The 13,686-nt window shown below is 44.9% G+C and overlaps 5 non-coding genes across 5 annotated transcripts; all 5 read right to left on the minus strand.

Annotated features, from left to right (window-relative positions):
- Positions 1-777: 777 nt before the first annotated feature.
- trnaq-cug (transfer RNA glutamine (anticodon CUG)) lies at positions 778-849 on the minus strand. The gene has a single exon. It is a non-coding gene; the product is annotated as a tRNA-Gln (tRNA).
- A 1,955-nt stretch (positions 850-2,804) lies between these two features.
- On the minus strand, positions 2,805-2,876 carry trnaq-cug (transfer RNA glutamine (anticodon CUG)). The gene has a single exon. It is a non-coding gene; the product is annotated as a tRNA-Gln (tRNA).
- A 1,283-nt stretch (positions 2,877-4,159) lies between these two features.
- On the minus strand, positions 4,160-4,231 carry trnaq-cug (transfer RNA glutamine (anticodon CUG)). The gene has a single exon. It is a non-coding gene; the product is annotated as a tRNA-Gln (tRNA).
- Positions 4,232-9,570: 5,339 nt separating this feature from the next.
- On the minus strand, positions 9,571-9,642 carry trnaq-cug (transfer RNA glutamine (anticodon CUG)). The gene has a single exon. It is a non-coding gene; the product is annotated as a tRNA-Gln (tRNA).
- Positions 9,643-10,917: 1,275 nt separating this feature from the next.
- Positions 10,918-10,989, minus strand: trnaq-cug (transfer RNA glutamine (anticodon CUG)). Its single transcript has one exon. It is a non-coding gene; the product is annotated as a tRNA-Gln (tRNA).
- Positions 10,990-13,686: the final 2,697 nt, after the last annotated feature.

Raw genomic sequence — 13,686 nt, forward strand, 5'->3', positions numbered from 1 at the left:
CACGTCTTTTGTGTGCTCGTCTAAAAAATGTCATTTTGTCCGAACAGTTTGCCTGTCGCGAAAGGATCTGAATTGCAAAGGAGCAGGCAGGAACAACTGCATTGCTGTGCTTGCTGGAGCTTCCCTGGTGATCTACTGGTTAGGATTCGGCGCTCTCATTGCCGCGGCCCGGGTTCGATTCCCGGTCAGGGAACAGTGCGTTTTGGGGCTGTTTGAATTGCCCGATTTGTAGAGCCTCTCAATCGAGCTTGAGCGCACCACAGTCCGGAAGGGTCAGCGCGCTCCCTGCTTCCAGCACGATTCGCTGGAACCACAGTCTCTCCCACAATTCTCCAAACACCGATGGATTCTTTGGGCGGTTGCCCTCGGTCGGCGCCCGTTGCTCAGACTACGACCTTCCAGGACCTTCCTTTCAGGTGAGATCCCCGTGAGATGATGCCACACTGCAGGTGAGTTCGAACTTACTCGTCGCCACTGTAAAGTCTGCACCTCAATAATACACGCACTTCGGGAGAACAGTTTAACAGGTACTTTACTGAACAAGAGGCAGCTTGAAACTGAAACTACAGAAGCCTGCTAGGGCCTTTTATACAGGGGTGGTCACTGCCAGTACTGCAGTCTAAGACCAGTTATTCCCTTAAAGGTACATACACAACAGAGAACAATAAATCAACCGTCATTGATTCAGGCAGCAAACGGTCCAGCAACCGTGGTTGGTACGCAGATGCCTTCACCCTGTATGTCCGAAATTTCCAGCAACTGGGACAACAAGAATTCAGGTTCCACAGAGATTTGAACTCTGATTGCTGGATTCAGAGTCCAGAGTGCTAACCATTACACCATGGAACCGTTGCTGAAGATTTCATTAGCTCTTTTCTCAAAATCAACAACATTAACGTCCCCACCATTCAACTTTGTCTCGGCCTGGTCTCATCCTTAACTTCAGCTTGCCCAATTGCCCCTCTGCTAAGCCTCGGTTCTGAGCAAATCACACAGCCGCCTTGATGGATCTTGGTTCTCAAAACGCTGCTTCTTTCTCACACTGCTCAGAGCAGCTTGTATTACAGTCCTGCCTGATAAAATGTGTATAAACCTTGCAAGGCACTGCTGCACCAAAGAAAAGCAATTGTTAACTTTTTTCGAGAATACGAAGTGCAATGCCTACGTTTCAAGAAGCTCTGCTTTCAATGACAACAAGTATGCCAGCCGAATGCAGCTTGCAAAGAAAATGTTGAGCAATCTGCTGTGGAATCAAATGAAGCACTGAACAACACATATCTTTCTGCTCCGCTCATTTGGAACAGGGAATGAGAGGTTCAGCCTATCATCTGATGTCGAGAACAATAAATCAACCGTCATTGATTAAGGCAGCAAAAGCCCAGTGACCGTGGTTGGTATGCAGATGCCAAGCATGTATGCCCTAAATTTCCAGCAGCTGGGACAACAAGAATTCAGGTCCCACCGAGATTTGAACACGGATCACTGGATTTAAAGTCCAGAGTGGTCACCATTACACCATGTAACCGTTGCTGAAATGTTCATTAGATTCTTTGCTCAAAATCAACAACATTACCGTCTCCACCATTATACTTTGTCTCGGCCTGATCTCATCCTTAACTTCAGCTTGCCTACTTGCCCCTCTGCTAAGCTTCGGTTCTGAGTAAATCACACAGCTGCCGTGATGGCTATCGGTTCACAAATCTGTGCTTTTTCACACTGCTCATAGCAGCTTGTATTGCAGTCCTGCCAGGTAAAATGTGAATAATCTTTGCAAGGCACTGCTGCACGATAGATAAGCAATTGTTAACTTTTTTCGAGAATATGAAGTGCAATGTCTACGTTTCAAGAAGCATTGCTTTCAATTTCAGCAAGTATGCCAGCCGAATGCAGCTTAAAAGAAAATGTTGAGCATTCTGCTGTGCAGTCAAACGAAGCACTGGACAACACACATTTTTCTCCCCCTCTTATTTGGAACTGGGAATGAGAGGTTGAGCCGATCATCTGATGTCGAGAACAATAGATCAACCGTCATTGATTCAGGCAGCAAACGGTCCCGTAACCGTGGTTGGTATGCAGATGCCAAGCTTGTATGTCCCAAATTTCCAGCAGCTGGGACAACAAGAATTCAGGTTCCACCAAGATTTGAACTCGGATCGCTGGACTCAAAGTCCAGAGTGGTCACCATTACAGCATGCAACCGGCGCTGAAGAATTCATTCGAATCTTTTCTTAAAATCAACAACATTACCGTCGCCACCATTATACTTTGTCTCGGTCTGGTCTCATCCTTAACTTCAGCTTGCCCACTTGCCCCTCTGGTAAGCCTCGGTTCTGAGTAAATCACACAGCTGCCTTGATGGCTATCGGTTCACAAATCTCTGCTTCTTTTTCACACTGCTCATAGCAGCTTGTATTGCAGTCCTGCCAGGTAAAATGTGAATAATCTTTGCAAGGCACTGCTGTACGAAAGATAAGCAATTGTTAACTTTTTTCGAGAATACGAAGTGCAATGTCTACGTTTCAAGAAGCACTGCTTTCAATTTCAGCAAGTATGCCAGCCGAATGCAGCTTAAAAGTAAATGTTGAGCATTCTGCTGTGCAGTCAAACGAAGCACTGGACAACACACATTTTTCTCCCCCTCTTATTTGGAACTGGGAATGAGAGGTTGAGCCTATCATCTGATGTCGAGAACAATAAATCAACCGTCATTGATTCAGGCAGCAAACGGTCCCGTAACCGTGGTTGGTATGCAGATGCCAAGCTTGTATGTCCCAAATTTCCAGCAGCTGGGACAACAAGAATTCAGGTTCCACCGAGATTTGAACTCGGATCGCTGGATTCAGAGCCCAGAGTGCTTACCATTACACCATGGAACCTTTGCTAAACAGTTCCCTAGATTCTTTTCTCAAAATCAACAACATTACCATCTCCACCATTATACTTCGTCTCGGCCTGGTCTCATCCTTAACTTCAGCTTGCCCACTTGCCCCTCTGCTAAGCCTCGGTTCTGAGCAAATCACACAGCTGCCTTGATGGCTATCGGTTCACAAATCTCTGCTTCTTTTTCACACTGCTCATAGCAGCTTGTATTGCAGTCCTGCCAGGTAAAATGTGAATAATCTTTGCAAGGCACTGCTGTACGAAAGATAAGCAATTGTTAACTTTTTTCGAGAATACGAAGTGCAATGTCTACGTTTCAAGAAGCACTGCTTTCAATTTCAGCAAGTATGCCAGCCGAATGCAGCTCAAAAGAAAATGTTGAGCATTCTGCTGTGCAGTAAAACGAAGCACCGGACAACACACATTTTTCTCCCCCTCTTATTTGGAACTGGGAATGAGAGGTTGAGCCTATCATCTGATGTCGAGAACAATAAATCAACCGTCATTGATTCAGGCAGCAAACGGTCCCGTAACCGTGGTTGGTATGCAGATGCCAAGCTTGTATGTCCCAAATTTCCAGCAGCTGGGACAACAAGAATTCAGGTTCCACCGAGATTTGAACTCGGATTGCTGGATTCAGAGCCCAGAGTGCTTACCATTACACCATGGAACCTTTGCTGAACAGTTCCCTAGATTCTTTTCTCAAAATCAACAACATCACCATCTCCACCATTATACTTTGTCTCGGCCTGGTCTCATCCTTAACTTCAGCTTGCCCACTTGCCCCTCTGCTAAGCTTCGGTTCTGAGCAAATCACACAGCTGCCTTGATGGCTATCGGTTCACAAATCTCAGCTTCTTTTTCACACTGCTCATGGCAGATTGCATTGCAGTCCTGCCAGGTAAAATGTGAATAATCTTTGCAAGGCACTGCTGCACGATAGATAAGCAATTGTTAACTTTTTTCGAGAATACGAAGTGCAATGTCTACGTTTCAAGAAGCACTGCTTTCAATTTTAGCAAGTATGCCAGCCGAATGCAGCTTGCAAAGAAAATGTTGAGCAATCTGCTGTGCAGTGAAACGAAGCACTGGACAATACACATCTTTCTCCCCCGCTTATTTGGAACTGGGAATGAGAGGTTGAGCCTATCATCTGATGTCGAGAACAATAAATCAACCGTCATTGATTCAGGCAGCAAACGGTCCCGTAACCGTGGTTGGTATGCAGATGCCAAGCTTGTATGTCCCAAATTTCCAGCAGCTGGGACAACAAGAATTCAGGTTCCACCGAGATTTGAACTCGGATCGCTGGATTCAGAGCCCAGAGTGCTTACCATTACACCATGGAACCTTTGCTGAACAGTTCCCTAGATTCTTTTCTCAAAATCAACAACATTACCATCTCCACCATTATACTTTGTCTCGGCCTGGTCTCATCCTTAACTTCAGCTTGCCCACTTGCCCCTCTGCTAAGCTTCGGTTCTGAGCAAGTCACACAGCTGCCTTGATGGCTATCGGTTCTCAAATCTCAGCTTCTTTTTCACACTGCTCATGGCAGATTGCATTGCAGTCCTGCCAGGTAAAATGTGAATAATCTTTGCAAGGCACTGCTGCACGATAGATAAGCAATTGTTAACTTTTTTCGAGAATACGAAGTGCAATGTCTACGTTTCAAGAAGCACTGCTTTCAATTTTAGCAAGTATGCCAGCCGAATGCAGCTTGCAAAGAAAATGTTGAGCAATCTGCTGTGCAGTGAAACGAAGCACTGGACAATACACATCTTTCTCCCCCGCTTATTTGGAACTGGGAATGAGAGGTTGAGCCTATCATCTGATGTTGAGAACAATACATCAACCGTCATTGATTGAGGCAGCAAACGGTCCCGTAACCGTGGTTGGTATGCAGATGCCAAGCTTGTATGTCCCAAATTTCCAGCAGCTGGGACAACAAGAATTCAGGTTCCACCAAGATTTGAACTCCGATCGCTGGACTCAAAGTCCAGAGTGGTCACCATTACAGCATGCAACCGGCGCTGAAGAATTCATTGGAATCTTTTCTTAAAATCAACAACATTACCGTCGCCACCATTATACTTTGTCTCGGTCTGGTCTCATCCTTAACTTCAGCTTGCCCCTCTGCTAAGCCTCGGTTCTGAGTAAATCAGACAGCTGCCTTGATGGCTATCGGTTCACAAATCTCTGCTTCTTTTCCACACTGCTCATAGCAGCTTGTATTGCAGTCCTGCCAGGTAAAATGTGAATAATCTTTGCAAGGCACTGCTGTACGAAAGATAAGCAATTGTTAACTTTTTTCGAGAATACAAAGTGCAATGTCTACGTTTCAAGAAGCACTGCTTTCAATTTCAGCAAGTATGCCAGCCGAATGCAGCTTAAAAGAAAATGTTGAGCATTCTGCTGTGCAGTGAAACGAAGCACTGGACAACACACTTTTTTCTCCCCCTCTTATTTGGAACTGGGAATGAGAGGTAGAGCCGACCATCTGATGTCGAGAACAATAAATCAACTATCATTGATTCAGGCAGCAAACGGTCCCGTAACCGTGGTTGGTATGCAGATGCCAAGCTTGTATGTCCCAAATTTCCAGCAGCTGGGACAACAAGAATTCAGGTTTCACCAAGATTTGAACTCGGATCGCTGGACTCAAAGTCCAGAGAGGTCACCATTACAGCATGCAACCGGCGCTGAAGAATTCATTAGAATCTTTTCTTAAAATCAACAACATTACCGTCGCCACCATTATACTTTGTCTCGCTCTGGTCTCATCCTTAACTTCAGCTTGCCCACTTGCCCCTCTGCTAAGCCTCGGTTCCGAGTAAATCACACAGCTGCCTTGATGGCTATCGGTTCACAAATCTCTGCTTCTTTTTCACACTGCTCATAGCAGCTTGTATTGCAGTCCTGCCAGGTAAAATGTGAATAATCTTTGCAAGGCACTGCTGTACGAAAGATAAGCAATTGTTAACTTTTTTCGAGAATACGAAGTGCAATGTCTACGTTTCAAGAAGCACTGCTTTCAATTTCAGCAAGTATGCCAGCCGAATGCAGCTTAAAAGAAAATGTTGAGCATTCTGCTGTGCAGTGAAACGAAGCACTGGACAACACACATTTTTCTCCCCCTCTTATTTGGAACTGGGAATGAGAGGTTGAGCCTATCATCTGATGTCGAGAACAATAAATCAACCGTCATTGATTCAGGCAGCAAATGGTCCCGTAACCGTGGTTGGTATGCAGATGCCAAGCTTGTATGTCCCAAATTTCCAGCAGCTGGGACAACAAGAATTCAGGTTCCACCAAGATTTGAACTCGGATCGCTGGACTCAAAGTCCAGAGTGGTCACCATTACAGCATGCAACCGGCGCTGAAGAATTCATTAGAATCTTTTCTTAAAATCAACAACATTACCGTCGCCACCATTATACTTTGTCTCGGCCTGATCTCATCCTTAACTTCAGCTTGCCCACTTGCCCCTCTGCTAAGCTTCGGTTCTGAGCAAATCACACAGCTGCCTTGATGGCTATCGGTTCACAAATCTCAGCTTCTTTTTCACACTGCTCATGGCAGATTGCATTGCAGTCCTGCCAGGTAAAATGTGAATAATCTTTGCAAGGCACTGCTGCACGATAGATAAGCAATTGTTAACTTTTTTCGAGAATACGAAGTGCAATGTCTACGTTTCAAGAAGCACTGCTTTCAATTTTAGCAAGTATGCCAGCCGAATGCAGCTTGCAAAGAAAATGTTGAGCAATCTGCTGTGCAGTGAAACGAAGCACTGGACAATACACATCTTTCTCCCCCGCTTATTTGGAACTGGGAATGAGAGGTTGAGCCTATCATCTGATGTTGAGAACAATACATCAACCGTCATTGATTCAGGCTGCAAACGGTCCCGTAACCGTGGTTGGTATGCAGATGCCAAGCTTGTATGTCCCAAATTTCCAGCAGCTGGGACAACAAGAATTCAGGTTCCACCAAGATTTGAACTCGGATCGCTGGACTCAAAGTCCAGAGTGGTCACCATTACAGCATGCAACCGGCGCTGAAGAATTTATTAGAATCTTTTCTTAAAATCAACAACATTACCGTCGCCACCATTATACTTTGTCTCGCTCTGGTCTCATCCTTAACTTCAGCTTGCCCACTTGCCCCTCTGCTAAGCCTCGGTTCCGAGTAAATCACACAGCTGCCTTGATGGCTATCGGTTCACAAATCTCTGCTTCTTTTTCACACTGCTCATAGCAGCTTGTATTGCAGTCCTGCCAGGTAAAATGTGAATAATCTTTGCAAGGCACTGCTGTACGAAAGATAAGCAATTGTTAACTTTTTTCGAGAATACGAAGTGCAATGTCTACGTTTCAAGAAGCACTGCTTTCAATTTCAGCAAGTATGCCAGCCGAATGCAGCTTTAAAGAAAATGTTGAGCATTCTGCTGTGCAGTCAAACGAAGCACTGGACAACACACATTTTTCTCCCCCTCTTATTTGGAACTGGGAATGAAAGGTTGAGCCTATCATCTGATGTCGAGAACAATAAATCAACCGTCATTGATTCAGGCAGCAAACGGTCCCGTAACCGTGGTTGGTATGCAGATGCCAAGCTTGTATGTCCCAAATTTCCAGCAGCTGGGACAACAAGAATTCAAGTTCCACCGAGATTTGAACTCGGATCGCTGGATTCAGAGCCCAGAGTGCTTACCATTACACCATGGAACCTTTGCAAAACAGTTCCCTAGATTCTTTTCTCAAAATCAACAACATTACCATCTTCACCATTATACTTTGTCTTGGCCTGGTCTCATCCTTAACTTCAGCTTGCCCACTTGCCCCTCTGCTAAGCTTCGGTTCTGAGCAAATCACACAGCTGCCTTGATGGCTATCGGTTCACAAATCTCAGCTTTTTTTCACACTGCTCATGGCAGATTGCATTGCAGTCCTGCCAGGTAAAATGTGAATAATCTTTGCAAGGCACTGCTGCACGATAGATAAGCAATTGTTAACTTTTTTCGAGAATACGAAGTGCAATGTCTACGTTTCAAGAAGCACTGCTTTCAATTTTAGCAAGTATGCCAGCCGAATGCAGCTTGCAAAGAAAATGTTGAGCAATCTGCTGTGCAGTGAAAGGAAGCACTGGACAACTCACATCTTTCTCCCCCGCTTATTTGGAACTGGGAATGAGAGGTTGAGCCTATCATCTGATGTTGAGAACAATACATCAACCGTCATTGATTCAGGCAGCAAACGGTCCCGTAACCGTGGTTGGTATGCAGATGCCAAGCTTGTATGTCCCAAATTTCCAGCAGCTGGGACAACAAGAATTCAGGTTCCACCAAGATTTGAACTCGGATCGCTGGACTCAAAGTCCAGAGTGGTCACCATTACAGCATGCAACCGGCGCTGAAGAATTCATTAGAATCTTTTCTTAAAATCAACAACATTACCATCACCACCATTATACTTTGTCTCGCTCTGGTCTCATCCTTAACTTCAGCTTGCCCACTTGCCCCTCTGTTAAGCCTCGGTTCTGAGCAAATCACACAGCTGCCTTGATGGCTATCGGTTCACAAATCTCAGCTTCTTTTTCACACTGCTCATGGCAGATTGCATTGCAGTCCTGCCAGGTAAAATGTGAATAATCTTTGCAAGGCACTGCTGCACGATAGATAAGCAATTGTTAACTTTTTTCGAGAATACGAAGTGCAATGTCTACGTTTCAAGAAGCACTGCTTTCAATTTTAGCAAGTATGCCAGCCGAATGCAGCTTGCAAAGAAAATGTTGAGCAATCTGCTGTGCAGTGAAACGAATCACTGGACAATACACATCTTTCTCCCCTGCTTATTTGGAACTGGGAATGAGAGGTTGAGCCTATCATCTGATGTTGAGAACAACACATCAACCGTCATTGATTCAGGCAGCAAACGGTCCCGTAACCGTGGTTGGTATGCAGATGCCAAGCTTGTATGTCCCAAATTTCCAGCAGCTGGGACAACAAGAATTCAGGTTCCACCAGGATTTGAACTCGGATCGCTGGACTCAAAGTCCAGAGTGGTCACCATTACAGCATGCAACCGGCGCTGAAGAATTCATTAGAATCTTTTCTTAAAATCAACAACATTACCGTCGCCACCATTATACTTTGTCTCGCTCTGGTCTCATCCTTAACTTCAGCTTGCCCACTTGCCCCTCTGCTAAGCCTCGGTTCTGAGTAAATCACACAGCTGCCTTGATGGCTATCGGTTCACAAATCTCTGCTTCTTTTTCACACTGCTCATAGCAGCTTGTATTGCAGTCCTGCCAGGTAAAATGTGAATAATCTTTGCAAGGCACTGCTGTACGAAAGATAAGCAATTGTTAACTTTTTTCGAGAATACGAAGTGCAATGTCTACGTTTCAAGAAGCACTGCTTTCAATTTCAGCAAGTATGCCAGCCGAATGCAGCTTAAAAGTAAATGTTGAGCATTCTGCTGTGCAGTCAAACGAAGCACTGGACAACACACATTTTTCTCCCCCTCTTATTTGGAACTGGGAATGAGAGGTTGAGCCTATCATCTGATGTCGAGAACAATAAATCAACCGTCATTGATTCAGGCAGCAAACGGTCCCGTAACCGTGGTTGGTATGCAGATGCCAAGCTTGTATGTCCCAAATTTCCAGCAGCTGGGACAACAAGAATTCAGGTTCCACCGAGATTTGAACTCGGATCGCTGGATTCAGAGCCCAGAGTGCTTACCATTACACCATGGAACCTTTGCTGAACAGTTCCCTAGATTCTTTTCTCAAAATCAACAACATTACCATCTCCACCATTATACTTTGTCTCGGCCTGGTCTCATCCTTAACTTCAGCTTGCCCACTTGCCCCTCTGCTAAGCTTCGGTTCTGAGCAAGTCACACAGCTGCCTTGATGGCTATCGGTTCACAAATCTCAGCTTCTTTTTCACACTGCTCATGGCAGATTGCATTGCAGTCCTGCCAGGTAAAATGTGAATAATCTTTGCAAGGCACTGCTGCACGATAGATAAGCAATTGTTAACTTTTTTCGAGAATACGAAGTGCAATGTCTACGTTTCAAGAAGCACTGCTTTCAATTTTAGCAAGTATGCCAGCCGAATGCAGCTTGCAAAGAAAATGTTGAGCAATCTGCTGTGCAGTGAAACGAAGCACTGGACAATACACATCTTTCTCCCCCGCTTATTTGGAACTGGGAATGAGAGGTTGAGCCTATCATCTGATGTTGAGAACAATACATCAACCGTCATTGATTGAGGCAGCAAACGGTCCCGTAACCGTGGTTGGTATGCAGATGCCAAGCTTGTATGTCCCAAATTTCCAGCAGCTGGGACAACAAGAATTCAGGTTCCACCAAGATTTGAACTCCGATCGCTGGACTCAAAGTCCAGAGTGGTCACCATTACAGCATGCAACCGGCGCTGAAGAATTCATTGGAATCTTTTCTTAAAATCAACAACATTACCGTCGCCACCATTATACTTTGTCTCGGTCTGGTCTCATCCTTAACTTCAGCTTGCCCCTCTGCTAAGCCTCGGTTCTGAGTAAATCAGACAGCTGCCTTGATGGCTATCGGTTCACAAATCTCTGCTTCTTTTCCACACTGCTCATAGCAGCTTGTATTGCAGTCCTGCCAGGTAAAATGTGAATAATCTTTGCAAGGCACTGCTGTACGAAAGATAAGCAATTGTTAACTTTTTTCGAGAATACAAAGTGCAATGTCTACGTTTCAAGAAGCACTGCTTTCAATTTCAGCAAGTATGCCAGCCGAATGCAGCTTAAAAGAAAATGTTGAGCATTCTGCTGTGCAGTGAAACGAAGCACTGGACAACACACTTTTTTCTCCCCCTCTTATTTGGAACTGGGAATGAGAGGTTGAGCCGATCATCTGATGTCGAGAACAATAAATCAACTATCATTGATTCAGGCAGCAAACGGTCCCGCAACCGTGGTTGGTATGCAGATGCCAAGCTTGTATGTCCCAAATTTCCAGCAGCTGGGACAACAAGAATTCAGGTTCCACCGAGATTTGAACTCGGATCGCTGGATTCAGAGCCCAGAGTGCTTACCATTACACCATGGAACCTTTGCTGAACAGTTCCCTAGATTCTTTTCTCAAAATCAACAACATTACCATCTCCACCATTTTCCTTTGTCTCGGCCTGATCTCATCCTTAACTTCAGCTTGCCCACTTGCCCCTCTGCTAAGCTTCGGTTCTGAGCAAATCACACAGCTGCCTTGATGGCTATCGGTTCACAAATCTCAGCTTCTTTTTCACACTGCTCATGGCAGATTGCATTGCAGTCCTGCCAGGTAAAATGTGAATAATCTTTGCAAGGCACTGCTGCACGATAGATAAGCAATTGTTAACTTTTTTCGAGAATACGAAGTGCAATGTCTACGTTTCAAGAAGCACTGCTTTCAATTTTAGCAATATGCCAGCCGAATGCAGCTTGCAAAGAAAATGTTGAGCAATCTGCTGTGCAGTGAAACGAAGCACTGGACAATACACATCTTTCTCCCCCGCTTATTTGGAACTGGGAATGAGAGGTTGAGCCTATCATCTGATGTTGAGAACAATACATCAACCGTCATTGATTCAGGCTGCAAACGGTCCCGTAACCGTGGTTGGTATGCAGATGCCAAGCTTGTAAGTCCCAAATTTCCAGCAGCTGGGACAACAAGAATTCAGGTTCCACCAAGATTTGAACTCGGATCGCTGGACTCAAAGTCCAGAGTGGTCACCATTACAGCATGCAACCGGCGCTGAAGAATTCATTAGAATCTTTTCTTAAAATCAACAACATTACCGTCGCCACCATTATTCTTTGTCTCGGTCTGGTCTCATCCTTAACTTCAGCTTGCCCACTTGCCCCTCTGCTAAGCCTCGGTTCTGAGTAAATCACACAGCTGCCTTGATGGCTATCGGTTCACAAATCTCTGCTTCTTTTTCACACTGCTCATAGCAGCTTGTATTGCAGTCCTGCCAGGTAAAATGTGAATAATCTTTGCAAGGCACTGCTGTACGAAAGATAAGCAATTGTTAACTTTTTTCGAGAATACGAAGTGCAATGTCTACGTTTCAAGAAGCACTGCTTTCAATTTCAGCAAGTATGCCAGCCGAATGCAGCTTTAAAGAAAATGTTGAGCATTCTGCTGTGCAGTCAAACGAAGCACTGGACAACACACATTTTTCTCCCCCTCTTATTTGGAACTGGGAATGAGAGGTTGAGCCTATCATCTGATGTCGAGAACAATAAATCAACCGTCATTGATTCAGGCAGCAAACGGTCCCGTAACCGTGGTTGGTATGCAGATGCCAAGCTTGTATGTCCCAAATTTCCAGCAGCTGGGACAACAAGAATTCAGGTTCCACCGAGATTTGAACTCGGATTGCTGGATTCAGAGCCCAGAGTGCTTACCATTACACCATGGAACCTTTGCTGAACAATCCCTACATTCTTTTCTCAAAATCAACAACATTACCATCTCCACCATTATACTTTGTCTCGGCCTGGTCTCATCCTTAACTTCAGCTTGCCCACTTGCCCCTCTGCTAAGCTTCGGTTCTGAGCAAATCACACAGCTGCCTTGATGGCTATCGGTTCACAAATCTCAGCTTCTTTTTCACACTGCTCATGGCAGATTGCATTGCAGTCCTGCCAGGTAAAATGTGAATAATCTTTGCAAGGCACTGCTGCATGATAGATAAGCAATTGTTAACTTTTTTCGAGAATACGAAGTGCAATGTCTACATTTCAAGAAGCACTGCTTTCAATTTTAGCAAGTATGCCAGCCGAATGCAGCTTGCAAAGAAAATGTTGAGCAATCTGCTGTGCAGTGAAACGAAGCACTGGACAATACACATCTTTCTCCCCCGCTTATTTGGAACTGGGAAAGAGAGGTTGAGCCTATCATCTGATGTTGAGAACAATACATCAACCGTCATTGATTCAGGCAGCAAACGGTCCCGTAACCGTGGTTGGTATGCAGATGCCAAGCTTGTATGTCCCAAATTTCCAGCAGCTGGGACAACAAGAATTCAGGTTCCACCAAGATTTGAACTCGGATCGCTGGACTCAAAGTCCAGAGTGGTCACCATTACAGCATGCAACCAGCGCTGAAGAATTCATTAGAATCTTTTCTTAAAATCAACAACATTACCGTCGCCACCATTATACTTTGTCTCGCTCTGGTCTCATCCTTAACTTCAGCTTGCCCACTTGCCCCTCTGCTAAGCCTCGGTTCCGAGTAAATCACACAGCTGCATTGATGGCTATCGGTTCACAAATCTCAGCTTCTTTTTCACATTGCTCATGGCAGATTGCATTGCAGTCCTGCCAGGTAAAATGTGAATAATCTTTGCAAGGCACTGCTGCACGATAGATAAGCAATTGTTAACTTTTTTCGAGAATACGAAGTGCAATGTCTACGTTTCAAGAAGCACTGCTTTCAATTTTAGCAAGTATGCCAGCCGAATGCAGCTTGCAAAGAAAATGTTGAGCAATCTGCTGTGCAGTGAAACGAAGCACTGGACAATACACATCTTTCTCCCCCGCTTATTTGGAACTGGGAATGAGAGGTTGAGCCTATCATCTGATGTTGAGAACAACACATCAACCGTCATTGATTCAGGCAGCAAACGGTCCCGTAACCGTGGTTGGTATGCAGATGCCAAGCTTGTATGTCCCAAATTTCCAGCAGCTGGGACAACAAGAATTCAGGTTCCACCAAGATTTGAACTCGGATCGCTGGACTCAAAGTCCAGAGTGGTCACCATTA

This window comes from Somniosus microcephalus, unplaced genomic scaffold (assembly GCF_052327205.1).
Source record: "Somniosus microcephalus isolate GS21.2 unplaced genomic scaffold, FLI_Smic_1.0 unresolved_chr4, whole genome shotgun sequence".
Taxonomy (NCBI): domain Eukaryota; kingdom Metazoa; phylum Chordata; class Chondrichthyes; order Squaliformes; family Somniosidae; genus Somniosus; species Somniosus microcephalus.